This window comes from Cupressus sempervirens, chromosome 1 (assembly GCF_028749045.1).
Source record: "Cupressus sempervirens isolate cs-2001-9-10 chromosome 1, ASM2874904v1, whole genome shotgun sequence".
Lineage (NCBI taxonomy): Eukaryota > Viridiplantae > Streptophyta > Pinopsida > Cupressales > Cupressaceae > Cupressus > Cupressus sempervirens.
Window position 1 is genome coordinate 844508151 of NC_143118.1, and position 15831 is coordinate 844523981.

Sequence of the window (15831 nt, forward strand, 5' to 3'; positions counted from 1 at the left end):
TGTTTTGTTAATTCTCCAACTACTCCTTTAAATCTATAATTTTTGCATTTAGAGACACTATATCTTTCTTTAGTCATTTCCTCTCCTCTTCCCATAAGGCCTTAGAAAACATATGTTGTCCAAACAACTGAAAAAGGAGTTTCTATAGAGTAATGGAATTGTTTTCTTTCTCATGGTTTATTTTCCTCTTTCTTTGTTCCCTCCATAATTTTTCTACAACATCAATAAACCATGTTGATCTATAGGGAACTAGGGTAGTGTTTGGATCAACTTTCTTAGGAACTATTTCATCCCTATAGCTCAAAGTACCTAGTTGGTCTATTAGGGTATCATTTGGATTTTCATTAACCTCAACCCTACATTCCTCGTTAGGGTTTTCAAGAATGTTTTTAGTTTTAGGGTGAGGAGGAGAGTGGTCAGGAACAATTTGTATAAGGGATTCCTTACTAGATGGCATGGACAAGGGGGATTCTTTGGAAATTTGTCCTCTCATTCTAAGACTTCTTCTTATAGGGGTTTCTTCTAATATCATAGCTTTCTATCTACCTTTTCCTTTTAGTGTCACTACTATAGGAGTAACTATTGTAGGACCCTTCTTAGTTATCTTTTGCCTCACAATTGTAGGGTTTAGCTCTTCTTTTACTGGAACAGAGATTTCTTTTTGTTTTCTCTTTATTTAGCTAGAGGTAAGTTTATGTGTTTCTTGAACAGATGAAGGCACAGACGCTTGCACATTTTCTTGTACATTTTCTTGTACATTTCTTTGCACATTTTTGGTTTTTGCCTCTTGGGTACTCAATTCAGCAAGTTCATTAGTGGGAAGTACATTCTCCTTAATAGGTTGTTCATGAAGAGCAGCCTAGGGTTGTAAGGTTTTGGCTTGGAAAAATTTCACACATGAAAAGGGAGAAACATCCCTAAGTGACCTTTCTATAAATAATTTAATTAGGGCATGATGGGTGACAAAATTGTCTTTTCCTTTTTGAGTTTCTTTTGCACTAATACATAGCATATTGTGCAAGAAATTGGGAACATTAACTGGAAGATTATGCCTTATACAACTGAGCAATTTAAAATGATTTGCATGTAAATATGAAAATCTGCCTTCACATGTGAGGTACCTAATAATGTGCATGACTAGTTCATTGTATGGTAGCAGAAGAGACATTCTCTTACATCCTTGCTTGGTAATGTCCATTTGAGGGCTGGTTGGTGTAGACACCTAAAAACCTTTAGAAAATAAAGTATTTTTATTTTCTAAAAAATTCCTGATGACATCATCATTTATTAATTAATTAATTATTTAATTTATTTATTTATTTTTATGCCATTAAATCCCTTTATCTTAATTAAAAATATTTAATTAAGGAATCCCTTCCAAAAATGTTTAAATCTTATTTAAACATTATTTCCTTATTTATTAATTATTTAATTAATAAATTGACCAAAAAACCCAAAATAAATAAAAAATTTATTTTTTGCTGAAAACTTAGCCAATCTCCTTAAGACCACTAACCTCTTCCAAAATCTTCTAATCCTTCTTTAATTTTGATTAAAGGCTAATCCCATAATTTCCTACCCCTAATCCCAACTCAAAATATTTAATTAAGATTAAATATTAATCCTCATGTTTATTAAAAAAGTTTTAATAAATATCTCCTCAACCCAAACCCTTGAAATAAATAAAACTTTATTTATTTCCTAAAAATCTAATTTATCCTCATCCTAAGAAGTTCTAGACTCTTCTAGAAAGTCTTCATCCTCATCCTAGGAAATTCTAGACTATTCTAGAAAGTCTTTATCCTCATCCAAAGTCTAGACTCTTCTAGAAGATGTCTTTAAACCTAATCCTAATCCCCTCCTAACCTTGTCACATTCCCTAAAAATGCGTTAAGACTTACTAACCCAAGCCAAAGTTAACAAATATCTCCTCCTTCACCCACCCTCATTAAATGCCATCCACTTGCCTATCCCTAAGCTAATCCTAAACCATCCTAATCCATCCTTTAATCATTTGTACAAGCCTAAACAAGCTTAAAACCCTCCTAATCAAGTCCAAGTCGAAATTGCTCTCATCTCCCGCAAAATATCTCAACCATAAAACTTTATGAAGCCCACTAGGCCATAAATGACTCTTCCAAGACCTTTTATTGCTCTTACAAGTCATTATGAGGGTCTTTATGAAGATTTTATCCCTTGAGCCTCCTTTGTTGACTCATCCTTCCCCTTTCCTCCATCCTCTCACCATGTGACATGTGTCACTCCTTGATTGGCTGTAAGGAAGCACAATCCATGTGCTCTCCTCTCATGCAATCTGAGCCCTCCATGAGCTTTTTCCCATCCTTGAATCTTAGCCCTCAATCCCTCAAGCCTCTTTCCTATAAATTGGATCCTTCCCCTTTGAAAAATAACACAATCCATGAAGTAAAGTCATAATGCCATTTTAAGAAGCCATTTTACATCAAAACCATACACTCACACCCAAATTCCAACTCCATTTGAAGCCCTTTTTGAAGCATAAGCTTGAGCATACATCCTATATATTTAGACAAAGCCACTCAACAAGAGAGCTTCTCATTGAGAGAGTCCATTAATGGCTCATATTCTCAATTGAGAGTTCATCTTAGTCTATCTTGAAGTTTATAAATTTTGTTTAGTTTGTAGAAGCTTTATTTAAATTTGGTTTCTATTAGCATGCTAACATTGCTCATATACATTTTGGCATGCCTGGTGGGACCCTGCATGGGTCATCTTCATTAGCTTTTTTTAGTCAAGTTTTGTATGTCATTTGGTAATTTTGGCTAGTTTTGCTTGTTTTTGTGATTGGTAGGATTGTATAAATTGGTTTTGTAGGCCCACATGAGCATGAAGAAGACAAAGGAACTCATAGTCAATCTCATAGTGTTTGCAGATTTTTCAAGCTTATAGGTGGACAAAGCACTTGGAATTCTTCTTCCTCTTCTTGTCTATATTCTTCTTATTCCATCTACTTCTTCTTCTTCTTCTTGTGGGAGATCTTGGCCATTTTTTTTTAAGGAAGCAAAATCATACACACTTCTTTTTAGTGCTTAAAATAAACCCCTAAATCATACTTAAATCCATTAAAAACTAAAAATTTGCAAAAAAAAAAAAAAAAAAATTTTAACAAGTGAAACTAAACCAATCCAATCATTTGCATCCTTGCAACATCAAGGTTTTAGATGCATTCATGCAAAATTAGGAACACTTCATTTTTGGGAATTTAAAAAAAACTTCAAGTTTCCATTTCAAAAGGTTCAAAATCAACACTAAGTGCACACTAAAATCTAAGTCAAACTCAAAGCATCAATCAAGGATAAAATGAACCTCATTTGCAAATATTTTAAAGTTCTTTTAAAAATCTCATGAAAACTAAGAATCCTAAATGGTTGCAAAAATTGTCCTAAAAGCTTTGTTATTTGTTCCAAACAAATGTCTTGTTGCAAAATATTGAATGTTTCTTAGGTTTTTCATGCATCAAAACAATCTAGGAATATCATTTTTGGGCTTAAAATATGCAAACTAGAACACAAAATCTTGAATGGAAACCAAAGTCCAAAGAGTCATTTTCACTTTTGAGTCCAAAACAATCTTGAATGATCTAAGGTTAAAACAAAGCACTTCAAAGTTCTTAAAACAACACACAAAATCTCAATCTTGAATGCTCAAAGGTAAAAAACTTGAATGTTTAATCACTTGTCTTTGAATGCATGTTGCTAAACATACTCTTGAATGCCATGGATTAAAATCAAATTTTCCTTGAATGCATGATTAAAACAACAAATCAAATCTTGAATGCCAAGGATCAATTAACCATTGCAATATCAAACACTTCATTTGGAGCTTCTAAAATTGAACAAAACAAATCTCTTTTCCACATGCAATTTAGGTAAAGTTTGATTTTTGGACATTTAAGAAACTTTCTTAAGTTAAATACAAATTTGAAAAAATCAATTTGAGTAGTTCCTTGGAATCACCTCTTTTCTAATCACCCATCAATTCAACCATTGGTTGCAATCTCAGCGCCATTTATGGGGATGGGTCTACTTGAAAAAGGTGTTAAATGTTCCACAATCTAACTCACTCACTTGATGTTTGAACGTTTGCTTTAACTTTATCAAAAAATTTAAATGACCAAAACTCTAGATTAAATCGATCACACTTCAAGTTTGGGCACTAAAATTGAACAACTATTAACGTGGAGGCCTCCGGGCACGCGCTTGACAAATCGAGTCTCACACATCTTTGCTTTGGGCTTAAAACAAAATCACACCAACTCTTGAATGCTTTAAAGGAAATTAATCGATACTTGATGTGGAGGGCCTCCGAGCGCGCGAGTTTTCTTTTTTTGACCCTAACTCTTCTTCTTGTTTGCATTCTTCGATCGATTTACTTTTGTTGGTACTTCAAGTTGGAATTGAACATTTTCTCTTAAACATGAGTGCTTGCAAAGTCTAGATTAGCACACATAAGAGTCAGTTGGTAAAAGAACAAGCGTGTTTTTTTTTTAGCCCAAGGTCATCCAAGTCTTCTCTCCCCTTGTCATCTTTTGAGGCCATCTTGGGTGCATAAGATTAGGATCCAAAACCTTGTTTCTTTTTAGGAGGCCTGCTTGGAGATTTCATCACCCCTTGGACGACCTGAACTCCAGTGTTTCGACAGAGTATAAAAATTGAGAGGTGAATCCAAAGACACCTCTCTTGGAATCAAGATTTTTGTCACTCGGGCTAAGCCTCAAGGAACTTTATACCCTTGAGAAGTGAAAGAGGAGAGTGGGTTACCGCTCCTCTCAGCTGTGTGACATCTTGTTGGTTTCATCTATGGATTTGGGCCTTGCGTACCTTTGGGTATATCGAGGACTCCCTAGCTAAACCAACTGTCATCCTTGTAGACAACCATCTAGAGTGTTAATGTGTTTGAAGTGACTGATCAAAACATTTGTAAAACATACACACTCCTCAGTGCAAGTATCACATTCTAAGAATCAAAAAATTCTATCTGGTTGTTCCTGTCTATTACTTGCTTTTTTATTTGTTGAATGAATGTTTGCCAAACTTGGTCAATCCTAGCTTAGGTTATATGTAGCGTAGTCACTGCCTATTCTAGAAGTTGAACAAGTTGAAGAAAAATAACTGAGGTCTCTCAAAGCCAAGCAAATTCAAGAATTGATGTCAGAGCAACCCAAACCCAAACAGAAGTTCCACAAAGTTAAACTCAAACCATCTCAGGCATACCAAGAACTTTCAGCCAAGAGAAAAGAACTAACACCAAGTCCTCAAATTTCCAAACTCCACAAAGTAGAGGATAAAGTTGTCGACAAAGCACTTCAAGAGGCCTGGTTAGAGTACACCATCAAATTTAACCAATATCCAGGAGTTAATCCTGCTTATGCCTTACCAACTAGGCATGATTTCTATGATTAGACACCCTTGTTTCTCCACACCTTCTTGGATAAGCTTCACCTTAGAGTCATCTTTGTAGAAAAGTCAGCCATTTTAGGTTATCCCCTTAAGCATTATTAGCTCATCCATCTCATTTATGACCAAACCATCTAGCCAGTAATCCAAAATCTTCACATCCAAGCCTTCAAAAATTGTTGTCACCTTGCTAAAAGTTTGCCATTCCTAAAATCTTTCAAAACCACCAATCTCACCAAGGTTATCCCTTTGACAAAGCTTTGTCTAGGGTAATCTAGCTTTGCCACTTGTTATCCCTCATCACCTTGAGCTAAAGGTTGGGATCCACAAGTGGTCAATCTCGTGTTCTTCCTAAAGGATCATCAGTCTATCCTTAAGTTGAAACAATCACCACCAAGCTTGCACATAGGAAAGTAGACCTTTTGTGCTTTGGCAACATATCTTTAAAGTTAGAATCCCCAACCCAATCCTCCTTAAGTTTTGTCATATAGCTTTTCCTCAACCTAGGAAATCATTTGCATAGAAAAGCCTTCCTCCCTTTTGCATCCACCAGCATTTGTTGCATCTCATCCCTAGGAGCATTTTTCATGCCACTCGTCACTCGCTTAGCCAAGAAGAAAGAAACAATGGAGCCCTATCATTTGGATTGAATAGCCTCACCCCCTTAAGCACTCAGCCATCCTTCAGCCCAGAGAAAGCTATGTCATCATCTACTGACATTGAAGCTTTCATGAACCAACTAGGAAATGCAGTATTGGTAAACGCCATTATAGACAAGAACAAAGATACAATCATGGCTAATTTTCGAAGGGAAAATGTAGGAACCTTTGACTTTGGAAGACCCCCTCCATTATCAGATCCATCTCACCCATTGTTTGGGCAGCTACCACCACCCATAGGCTCTTATGATCCAAATTATCCTCAATATATGCCAAAAGAAGAGCCTCCAGCCAATCCATATGATCCAACAGACCCAAGCATACCATCATCCACCCAAGTTGAAATCCCCATGTCACAAGCCAACCCAGCCACCACCACTCTATCCTTGGTTCATACCTCTCTGCTCCAAACCCCCTTTACCCAAAACACCTCACCGTTCACGCCCTTCACTATTATTTTTGCTGCTCCCCAACCTAGCCTTCCAAATCCACCCATCTCCCAAATTAGTGCTAGCATCTTTGTCCAACCTCAGAAATATACAACAAGGATGCCGCCCATGGGGCCAAGTAATCAACCTTTCATCACCCCTAGCTTGTTCACCATAGCCCAAAGCACAATCCCATCATTTTCATTAGGTCTTGGGAGCTCAGTACCATCAGCCACAAATCCATGAGCTACTACCCTCACTCCACAAAGCTATCAAACCCCACAAGCTACTACCAATGTTTTTCCTAGCTCTCAAGTGACCCAAGCTCCCACCACCACTCTACCAAGCTTCCAAATCTAGCCACCAAGCTATCAAACCCCATCAATTCCATTTCCTAGCTTTCAATTCCCACCACCTCCACCACCAACTAATCCATTACCTCCTATTACCAACTACTTTTCAATGTCACTTCTAGGAGGTAACCCACCAATCCAACCAACCACTAATTATTTGCAGGTACCATCCCAAATGGGGGAGCAACCCACATACCTTGGTTCCTCAATCCCAACCTCAAATCCCATATCAATAGCAAGCCTTATAGCACATGCAACACTATGCGCCACCTCCCCCTCAGAAAATTGTCATCCACCATGCAGCTGCCCAAACAATGTACAATCCCTATCAACAAATCCCTTACAGCCATCCATATTCAGTGGTCCCATCTAGTGCATACCTACCTTAAGGCACTCCTACATTGGGGGCACCCCAGCCATCACCCATCGATTTAGAATGGCAAGCCATGAAAATAGCTTTGAAGAACATCCAAGAGGGAAATGATCCAAAAACTTTCAAGTTTGAGAATGTGTGCCCTTACCCATTTGACAGAGCCATTACCATGACACCATTCCCCAAGCATTTTGAGACACCCAAATTTGACAAATTTAGAGGAAAAGGAGACCCTATCACACATATCAAAGAATTTTACATGCACTGCCAAGAAGTTGCATACGATGACGTCTTCCTCTTGCGTCTCTTTCCCAAAATCTTTACTAGCCCAGCTCTTGAATGGTTTTATAGAATCCCCTATGGCACAATTAAAAATTTTGCTGAATTATCTAAGGCATTTGTAGCCCAATATGCCCATCTTGTTGAAACAGAGTTATCAGTAGTTGATCTTTTCCACACCAAGCAAAAAGGTGGAGAAAGCCTTCCCAAATATCTGCAAAGATGGAAAACCCTTACCACCCGCATATCTTGCACCTTGCTAGAGCACCATTTGGTAAAAATGTTTATTGATAATACCCATCCTAGCTTGGCTCACCACATGACCATGAACTGTTTGCAGACCTAAAAAGATATCAAAGAGAAAGGAATGATCCTTGAGCAAGGACTCATTAAAGATGGTGTGGTCAAGATTTACAAGGAAGCCAACCAAAATCAATCACATTCCAATGACAAGTCTAGGTATTGGAACAAAAACAAGCATGTTGCAACAGATGGCCTCACTGACACGAGACATGTGAATATTGTTGGTCCTTCTCACAACCACTCCAACCCACCCTATCAACCAAACAATCAAAAAGCTATCAACTACCAACAACAGAATAACCACAGCTATCAAAACCACAATCGAAGACCAAACTTTCAAGGGTCTAGCAATCAAGCTAATGCCATCAATGTAGCTGCAGGACAAAAGCCTAGATTCCAACCTACACCTAGAAACTATACACCTCCTGGTGAGCCATTGGATGTCATTTTTGAGAAATTAGTCAAGGAAAACCTCATCAAATTTCCTCCTACCCAGCAAATTGACCCAAGCCAATCCAAAGCTGCATGGTACAAACACAATGAGTACTGCAAATTTCATAGTGTAAAAGGTCACACTACCCTCAGATGCATGAAACTGAAAGACTATGTGCAAGACCTCATTGATCGGAAGGAAATCATTGTTGGTGCCCAAACCTCTCCCAATGCAGGCTTACAGATCTATCAAAATGCTTTTCCTCCTCACAACAATCAAAATCCTAGAAAAGCACCTATCCAAACCAACACCAACAACACCAACAACCGTCAGCCAAACCAACAGCATGGGAAGAACAATGACCACACTTCATCCTATATAGACTATGGTAGCCTTATAGGTTGTATATCCAAGAAAGAGCCTTTTGTCAATGTTATCAATATCGAAGGACCAAACAATGAGTGTGCAGTCACCACTCGAAGAGCCCAATTTAACATTGCAGGCCCACTCGTTTCACTAGCACCATCAGCTCCATCAAAAAGCCAGTACAATATCTTGGAACACCTTGGGAACATGCTAGCCCAAATCTCCATTTTAGACCTTCTTCACACTAGTCTTGTGTACAAGAACATCCTTGACAGTGCTCTCATAGAATCTCATGTCCCTTCTGATATCAATGCTACTGATTTTCACAATCTTGTTGGACACCTTTCATCCTCATGTGCCCTATCGTTCAAACCCACTGACATACCCATGGTCGAGCCAGATCACACCCTTCCACTTCGCATGGCCATCATGGTATCCAATTTTGCCATGAAAAGAGTAATGATAGATAATGGATCAGCCTTGAATATTTGCACCCTAAAATTCATAAAACAAGCTGGGTATACTAAGGTAGATATCATCAGTGAGGTTATCACCATCAAAGCTTATGACAACTTGGAATGAACCACAGAAGGAACTATTTTTCTGCCAATCAAGGTTGGGCCAATCATCCAAGAAACACTCTGCCATGTTATTGATCTAAACCTACCATTCAACATCCTCCTCGGATGCCCATGGATTCATGCCATGAAAGCTGTTCCATCCACTTACCATCAGTGTGTCAAATTTTTGCATCAAGGCACTGAGGTAACCATCCATGTCGATCCAGAACCCTTTGCTTACTACAATGTAGCTGAAGCTTCATATACAAACCATTTCCCTAGAATTGATGTTGGCACATCCATCGCCAACTCATCCCACACTTGTAATGACCCAAAAACCATCCTCACCTCTACCCTGTCTACCATGAAGATCAATAACAAGGGCTATGGAGAGTATAGTCTGTCGGATGCATTTGTTGTTGAGGCACTCCCACTTGATCTGCATGCCCATGGACAATTGACATATCACAAAGCTAAGGAGATTCCACCTCCTCGATATAAATAGTATGGCCCAACAACCTTTGTATCCTTGAAAATCCCTCTTCATGAGGAGCTCACTCCAGATATCAACAATTGGTTACATAAGGATGCACCTCAAAGGAATCAGGCACGCCTTGATCACTTTAGCCAGAAGTATCCCCAAGAACATAAGCTCATCACTGACAAATGGAATTATCAAGGTGTTGGTCTAGGACCAGAAGAAAGAGGCATGCAGTGCCCCATCGATGCACACAAGTGGGAATCAAAGCCAGGTCTTGGCTTTGGCATACCCACAACTGAGGGCACCAATATGGATAGTCACGCTTTTTTGAACATTCATCGCAACCTTGTCAAAATTGAAGACATTCCTGAGGAAGTTGAAAAGAGAGCCTACGACGATATCCTAGACCAAATCTCCCTCGGAGACTCTATTCTCCAAGAACTATCCATCCACCTCATTGACCTACCACTTGCCCATCCACAACTCATAGATTGGGACCAACCAAGTGTCATACACATTGATGAGTTCACATCAGAGGAAGCACTTCTGAGATTCATGGGAGCTAAAACACCTCACAAGAAAACAAAGCTAGATTCTGCCTATATCTACAAGCTAGATCCCAAGGGATATTTTGGAGAAAATTCCCAACCTAGTTTCGATACACCCAAAATTGGAACTAAGGTGAATTTGAGACTAGCTAAGGGAGCAAAGAGAACCCCTCAGCAAGAACATCCAGAGCCACAAGCAGAACATGAGGATTTAGCATTACCTCCTCAAGATAATCGACCAGAGATATCTTCTATTCTAATTGAGGATACTAGGGAAGTCAACATCGATTCTTTAGAGATCCCTAGGCTTGTTCACATTGTTGCATCCCTATCACAAGACCAAGCTGATCTCCTCTTTGAGGTCTTAAGAGAGAACATTGGCCAATTTGTATGGTCATATCAAGACATGCCAGGGCTTGATCCAAAGCTTTTAGTTCATCATCTTGCAGTCAATCCATAGATCAAGCCTGTCAGACAAAAGCTTAGAAAAATGCACCCCAAGGTGGCATTACTGGTCAAAGCTAAGTTAGAAAGAATGTTAGCTACTAAGGTTATCTAACCTATCAACTATTCAGAATGGATCTCCAACATGGTCCCCATCACTAAGCCTTCTGGTGACATCAGAATCTGCACTAATTTCAGAGATCTTAACAAAGCTTGTCCAAAAGATGATTTTCCCTTGCCCAACATAGATATGATTGTAGATCTTATAGTTGTTAATGAAATTTTGTCCCTCATGGATGGATTTTTTGGGTATAATAAAATCAAGATTACAGAAGAGGATCAACATAAGACAGCATTCACTACCCCTTGGAGAACCTCTTGCTACAACATGATGCCTTTTGGCCTAAAGAATGCTGGGACTACCTATCAAAGAGCTATGACAACCATTTTTCATGATCTCATCCATAGCATTTTGGAGGATTATGTGGATGATATCTTGGTCAAGTTTCATACCTTCATGGATCGTCTTGCTGACCTGGAGAAAGTCTTTGATAGGTTAGCCAAATATCATCTCATGTTGAATCCCAAGAAATGTGTCTTTGGGGTCACATCTGGCAAGCTTCTAGACTTTATAGTTTCTAAACGAGGTATAGAGATTGACCCCAAGAAGGTCAAGGCTATCTTAGACATGCCTCCTCCCCAGACATTGCGATAGCTTCGTTCTCTTCAGGGAAAGCTTCAATCTGTTCGACGCTTTATCTCCCAGCTTGCAGATAAGTGTACACCATTTTCACATTTACTGAAGAACGATGAGAACTTCAAGTGGGATCATTTATGTCAGTGTAGCTTCGAGCATCTCAAGCAGTATCTCATCAATCCCCCTATCTTGGTTCCACTAGTTCCTGGTCGTCCCCTAATTTTGTACATATTAGCAACACCTACTGCTCTAGGGGCACTTCTAGCACAGCTCGATGACTACAATAGAGAAAGAGCCATCTACTACATTAGTAGAACCCTAGTTGGTTATGAACTCAATTACACTCCTATGGAAAAAGCTTGTTTGGCAATTTTTTTCTCAACTCAAAAGCTTTGCTATTACATGCTAAGTCATACCATCCAACTAGTCTCCAAGATTGACCCTATCAAGTATATGCTCTCCAGAACAGCACTTACAGGCTATTTGGCCAAATGGGTTATGCTCCTTAGCGAATTTGACATCCAGTATGTGGATAGAAAGGCAATCAAAGGGCAAGCTATAGCAGATCACCTAGCTGATGCACCTCTAATAGATGCTTATCCATTGATCACAGAATTTCCAAATGAGTATATTTGTCTAATTGAAGAACAACCCCCATGGAAACTTTATTTTGATGGCTCATACACATCTCATGGATCAAGGGCAAGAATATTGTTGGTCACACCTCAAGGAGATTACATTCCAAAAGCCTTCAAGCTACAATTCCCTAGTACCAACAATATAGTTGAATATGAGGCCCTCATAGCAGGATTAATGATAGTTGCAGAATGGAACATTGCTGAGCTACAAATCTTTGGCAATTCTTAGCTCATCATCAAGCAAGCCCTAAATGAATATCAAACCAAAGATGAAAAGCTATTACCCTACAAAGAGCTAGTTGATCAGCTAACCCAACATTTTACAAAGGTTCAGTTTACACAAGTACCTCGAATACAGAACAAAGCAGCAGATGCTATGGCTACTATAGGCTCACTCTTGGAAATTCCTCAAGCAGCTACACAGCATGAGTTTTTAGTGGAGCAGCTCCTCACACCCGCTATGTGAATGAGGATTCAAACTGTGTTTGTATCTTGGTTGGTCCCCAATCCCCTTGGTACCATGAGATTCATGCTTACCTTAAAGATGGTATCATATCCCCTCACCTCACACATACCCAACGCCAGAACCTCATTCAAAAATCATCCCACTATGTTATCATAGCCAATACCCTATATCATCGGGGTTATCACGATACTCTCTCTCAATGTTTAGACCAAAACAAGGCCGCGATGGTCTTAAAGGAAGTACAATCTAGACTTTGCGGTTCCCACACGAGTGGTATTGTCCTAGCGCAAAAAATCCTTAGAGCAGGTTACTATTGGCCTACCATTGAAGAAGACTCCTATGACTTTTTCAAAAAGTGTCTCCCATGTCAGCAGCATGCAAATCTTGTGCACACTCCAACACAGGATCTAATGCCTATTGCACCACCTTGGCCTTTCGCTTGTTGGGGCCTTGATCTAGTTGGAACTATTACACCCCTCTCATCTGATGGACATAAATGGATAATAACAGCTATAGACTATTTCACTAAATGGGTGGAAGTAGTCCCCCTAGTCTCAGCTATAGGAGTTCAGGTCTCCAAGTTCATCTTGTACCACATTGTTTGCCGCTTTAGCATCCCATCCACCATCTTCACCGACCATGGAGGTAACTTTGAAAATCTCAACATGGAAGAATTATACACTTCCCTCTGCATCCATCATCGCTTTTCTAGCCCATATTTTCCACAAGGTAACGGCCAGGCAGAGGCAACTAACAAAACCCTCCTCAAAATCCTAAAGAATGTTGTCAATGATTTCGGCTGTGATTGGCACCTACAAATATATCCAGCCCTATGGGCCTATCGAACTTCCTTCCGTACATCCACAGGCACAACTCCATACTCCCTAGTCTATGGTGCAAAAGTGGTACTACCTATAGAGGTTGAAATTCCCTCCTTGTGCATATCTTTAAAAGGGAAAATATCAGATGAAGAATACAGAGTAGCTCGGTTCACCTAGCTAGATCTCTTAGATTTGAAGCGACAACAAGCCTATGATCATCTCACAGTCTATCAAACTCATCTCAAAAGGAATTTCAACAAGAAGGTGCTTCCACGAAACTTTCAGCCAGGTGACATGGTCCTTAAAGAAAACATGAAAGTCCAAGCAGATCGAGAAAAGAAAGGCAAGTTTGAACCTACATGGCTTGGTCCTTATGTTGTCACTGCCTCCTTTGGCTATAGAGCCTATCAGCTATCTACACCAGAAGGAGAAATCTTGAATGATCCTACTAACATCATTCATCTCAAGAAGTTATATGCTTGAAGATCCTTGGTATACCTTTCTTTTGAAAAATACAAAAAAAAATAGTAAAGAGAAATAAGCGTCCAATGGTGAAAACTTGGCAATTCAAGCGCCTTGGATAGGTACCTTGGTGAAAACCTAGTAATTCAGGTGCCCTGTGCACTAAGACTAATCCATTATCTATCACTATCCTATCCCTCATCCATTCACCCACCATCCCATAAAATACCTGCTTGTTCCCTTGGTGTTCCAACCAAATATCCAAAATCTTATGGAGCTTGTAAATACCTCCTGTACAGCTTGTAAAATCTTGTACCTCAGCTTGTAAAATCTTGTACCAAAGCTTATATTATACCTTGTAAATCTTGTACCATACCTTGTATATCCAAATCTTGTCCAAAGTTTGTACCATATTCCAGCCTGTAAATAATCTTGTATCCTAGCTTGTATACTATCACATGCACACACAAAACCCCATTTTCACTTAAGATTTTTGCAAACCATCTACCTATCCACCTATCACCTATTATAGACATCCCATCCTTCACAAATATTTCCATCTCACAAAAACCAAAACATGAACAAACTTGTACATTTGTAACATATCTTGGTCCATCAGTTTGTACATCCTCTTTAGCTTAGTACCATTGTATCTATTCAGTGTTCATGTCAGTTCGTCCTTGATCAACATCTTGCACCCATCACACATCTTGGTTAGCTATTCCAATGCATCCTTTAGCTAGATTTCCTATCACCAAAGTGTTATCTTTCTTAGTTCAGCTTGCCAAACACATCACTCATCCAAATCCACCACCTTAGGTGCTCTCTAATAGGTCCTTGCAGGATATAGCTTTCCTCATGTCTGATCTTGGTCTGTTAGTACCTCATCCTACCCATCTCGTTGGCAAATGGTTCTCTTTTGGATTTTTGCTTTCTTTTGATTTGGAATCTTCCTTGTTGGGTCTTGAAATATCTTTTCCAAGAAATCTCCTTGTTCCCTCCTCAAGGTTGCCACGATCTTCCATATCATGGTATACTGCGAATGGGGTAATCAGAGCATAAGGTCTTGATCATGTCTTTTGTTTGTTTTTCTTTTCTGCTTGTGGGTTACCCAGTGTCAGTTCCACGTTGCTTCCTTTAGGAATCATGTGTGATGCTAGGGAAATCCTTGCATGTTTTTTTTGATTCAGTTCGTCAGTCCTCTGGATAGTTGGTGAAAAGGCCTTGATGTTCTTGGTAACCTTGGCAATTAACCAATAGTCCTATAGTAAATCTAGTGCTCAACTACATGGTGGTACTTCTCTTTGAAGTATCCCCCCCGCTCAAAAAGTTTCAATGGTTTTCCTTCATCTCCATTATCCCCCATCCATATCCAGCATTCGTCTCTCCTACCCCAGCTTATGCATCAGTATCTCTTTGAATCACTCCTCACCTTTAGCTTTAGGGATCCACAATCCTAGTCTTAGGGATCCACCAATCCAAATCAATCCACCAAGCCTCATCTTTCGAGATCTACAATCCTAGTCCTAGGGATCTCTAAAACCCATCTTCCACCAATCTGACTCTTTGAAATCTTGTTGCATCAGCTTTTTTAATCCCCTCATCCATCTCCCCATCCTGGATTCCTTTTATAGTGCTCCAATCCTTCATCCTCTGCAATCCCTGAGATCTTAAGCTTGCTTCCTCTTGTGCCTCTGATTCTCCCTTTATCATTCTCCCATAGTGAGAGTTTGAGCTAACTAAACCTCTTCTCTTAAGCCAATCTGAGTCTTCTTGCTCATCTTGGATTCTTGTACTTTTCAAGAAGTCATCAAGCCTTGCTTTCTCTCCCTTCCGCCTTCTTGAGGGGGCATCTTGTAGTCCATTCTCTCCTCTTCTGCTCTAGCCTTGGGCATCTTATTTTCTTATCTTTGATGCCATGCCACTTGCGGCATCACATCAAAGAGGGGCAAAATGTAGACACCTAAAAACCTTTAGAAAATAAAGTATTTTTATTTTCTGAAAAATTCCTAATGACATCATCATTTATTAATTAATTAATTATTTAATTTATTTATTTATTTTTATGCCATTAAATCCCTTTAT